We start from the raw sequence: 3,589 nt of genomic DNA on the forward strand, positions 1-3,589 counted from the left end.
TTTCCTGTCAATATCTCAAGCTGTCCTGTCAAATAAAGGGATAAAGATCCCATCACATGAGTTGCCTCTAAAAGCATCTCCCTCTCAGACATGAGAGAAAGAGCTGTAACATGCCTAGCACTCTCAATAGCAAGTGATCAGCCCCTCAATCAACACTTCACGTTACTGCCATCTGCTCGGAGATACAGGACTTTAAAATGGAAAGAGGTCGCTTCAGCAGGAGTTCTATCTCTTCTGCCAGAGCAACCCTGAGCAAACTGCCTTGCTGAAATTTTTTTTATGTATTGTCTATATCTGTATGTTTCTGTGTAAACCGTGAAAACAAATCACACTCTTGGACAATAAATCTGAATCTACACAATTCAAGTTAAATGTTAAAAGGGATTTACAGTTTTTCACAACTGCTAAAACACATTTCCACCCTCTCCTCAAAGCTGTGAACACAAAACCAAACCTTCAAATTCACAGAACCTCTGACTCCTTTGAGTTCAAATCACTTCAAAATCACCTCAAAACCATTGTATCTGTGCTCAAAAACAAAAAATACTTTAAGATCATACACACAGCCAGTCACTATATACTAAACACTAACACAGTGTTCAGGGCATGTAGCTACAGAATTTGTATTGTGGTAGACACATTTTGCATTTTCAAAAAACTATAAAGAAAGTGTGCAACTCAGTACAGAACATATTGTATAGTGTTCTGGAAGCAATACAGTAATACAAACAAAGGATTCAATCTCAGCCTCACATCTTTGTGCTGGGAGGACTTCATCTACATCTCAGGCAACGGGGGACAAACCCACTGTTGTGCCGGATCCAGCCTTGACAAGACTCCACATCTATGTCACTGCAGGCCAAGTCTATTTCCGAAAGGAGAGTATGGTGGAACACAAACACAGTTGATATTGAACAATGCATATCTGGATTTTATTCTGGTCAACTCATTTAATCACATCGATAGAAACAAGTGTGAACAATTTTGAGTAAATAATGATAAGTGTGTTCAGCTTGTGCCGTCCGTGTTTACCATTTTGCAACACAAGTGCATCACAGTACAGAATGTGTTTTAGCAAGTGAAAATGTGAGTTTTGCCAAAAGAGTGAGTGATTCGATAAATGGGTTTAGGGCTCATACAGGATAATTTGGTTCGGAGAATTGAGTTTAGTGTTTTAGCAATTGTGAAAAGCCGTAAAAAGACAAAATGAGAGACCAATAGGTCCCAAACATGACAATATAATTGGAAAAATCCTCCGTGTCTGACATTGCTGATAAAAGCATTTCATGCGGAAGGGTCAGAAGTCCAACGAAGATGTTTCTCACTTGTCACATGTATTCACAGGTATTAACTGAGGCCCGGCTCTAAAAGAAAAATCACAGTGGGAATCGCTTTTGGAAGTCTTTACAAACTATCAAATCTTTCAGAGCTGACAACCTCAGCAGTGCTGGAGGCAGTGCGGGGTAGTTTCAGGTGCTGTTTCTGTCCAAACTTATTTTTCAAAAATATGCTGTGTTGTTGCTAGGGATGTCTTGATAAGGTTTCAATCAGTCATATAATATTAAGTATTTGCCAATACCAAGTCCCGATCCAATACTTTTATTTTACACAATAAAGTGTAAATTAACAAACCCTCTCTGTAGCCTTTTTGGGACTTTACATTGTATGGAGGGAGTTTCTTTCTCCAGTGTTCGGTGCTTTAGTTCAGCCACTGCCTGAGTTACCTAAATCAACTGTCTGTATTCTGCTGCTGAGTGTTTATTTCTGTTGTCTGTACATTTTTGCAGATTTCATGTTGTTTCAGTTTCAGCCAGAAAATACTATTCAAAGTTTTATGTTGAAATCAAGCAGCTACTAAGACAGAAACCACAAGACTGAAAACCTGATTTAAATCACACACAGGAGACAACCTTGCACAGACCTTACACAGCATTGACAACAAAATTCTTACAGCTATGAATCCTCCACAGTGGAAGAGTGAATCTGTATGGATAGAGTGAATTAATTTCTCCTTTTGGAATAATGTCAAGGAGGTACCCATGGAAATTGCTTTTGTTCCAAAGCACCTTGTGGCAGATATATACGAGTGATGATGGTGAAACCTGTGGTCCAACAGAGCCATAGAGAGGAAGACAAGTACATCCATTACATTCTGCCTGAAGTGCAGAGGGAGGATTTAGAAACATACTTTTTGTAGTTCTATTGCCTCATAAAAGAGCTCAAATCAAAATAAAGGCTGCAGTGCCATGTCTAATGGCATTAGCAGTGTGGAAGAAAATCAGCATGAAGAGGTTAAGAAGTTGGCGTCATTCCTGCATCTCCATGTTCCTTCCCAGATGTATATGGCACCCAGGGTCCTATGTTGCCAAGTTATAGGATTAGTTAGGGTTAGTCCGGGTAAGGGGACTTACAGCCCTGGGAACATAGATGCGCTCCACCTAATGTTCACCTTTTTACTAACAGTAAATCTGTCCCTAAGCTTAACCATATAACTATAGGTTTTAATAACCATGTGTTTGTCTACCCTCCACCGTATTGTAGCTACCATATTAGAATTGAACATTGTAGCAGGTCGCGCTACAGACGGGGTTGCCTCAGCACACAAATAGTCACACCAACGTTTGCCACACAACACTTTTATTGGATTATGGATAAAACCCCCCCCCCAGCAAATGATGTGGCGGAAATGGGGGAAACTCTGAAGGCAGTATCTTGTACCCCCCTGCTAAGTGGTGTCATACAAAAACAGGATAAAAAACAAAGATAAACCACAGTTTGGCATGTGTTGTACCTCAGTGGCTGTGATTGCAGATGGAATGAAGACTGGACCACAGGCTAGTGGCCTGTGTACGCAAATAAACAGTGCGGATGGCCTGGAGCAGACACAGGTTGTTCTTCTGGTGCTCACCTCAAGTCCTCCTGCTCAGTCTGCCTAATTGTGCAACGCCTATTATCCACCAAACCTCCTGCAAAACAACCTTTTACTTTAAATCATTTTGTTAATAAGCCAGTGTGAGTGGCTTTAACTGTCTGTTCAACCTTCCTGATATTGGCTGAATTGTGCCAATGTACAAAAAAGAAAAACTACCTGCATATATATAAATACCTGACATACTTACTTTTATCTTTATCTTGTAAAGCCTGACTCATATGTCAAGCTTCAACGGGTCCTTGTACAGGGATGCCTTGGGACAAGGTCATGTGGATTAGCTGACATCATGCCTTTATTAAAGAGTCTTGGTTCATTCTCTACCCAGCGTCTTTAATGGTAGCATTTAATTCTATATTCTTCTACACCAGATTATTGCAATAAATATTAAGCAGAATGACTCAGTTGGGAAGACTTTGGAATTCAATTCAATTACAATTCAATTCAATTACCAATTCAATTCAAATTCAGTTTTTATTCTGCTTATAGCACCAATTTAATGAACAGAAGTATATCTTAGGACAACTTTTCAAAATAGAGCAGGTCTTAGACCGATACTCCATATAACATTATACAGAAACCCAACAGTACACACCATGAGCAAGCAAACTTGAAGGCGACGAGGGAAAGGAAAACTGCCTTTTAAGAGGCAGAAACCTA

This window comes from Morone saxatilis, unplaced genomic scaffold (assembly GCF_004916995.1).
Source record: "Morone saxatilis isolate NCDOM2014 unplaced genomic scaffold, NCSU_SB_2.0 Contig12, whole genome shotgun sequence".
NCBI lineage: Eukaryota > Metazoa > Chordata > Actinopteri > Moronidae > Morone > Morone saxatilis.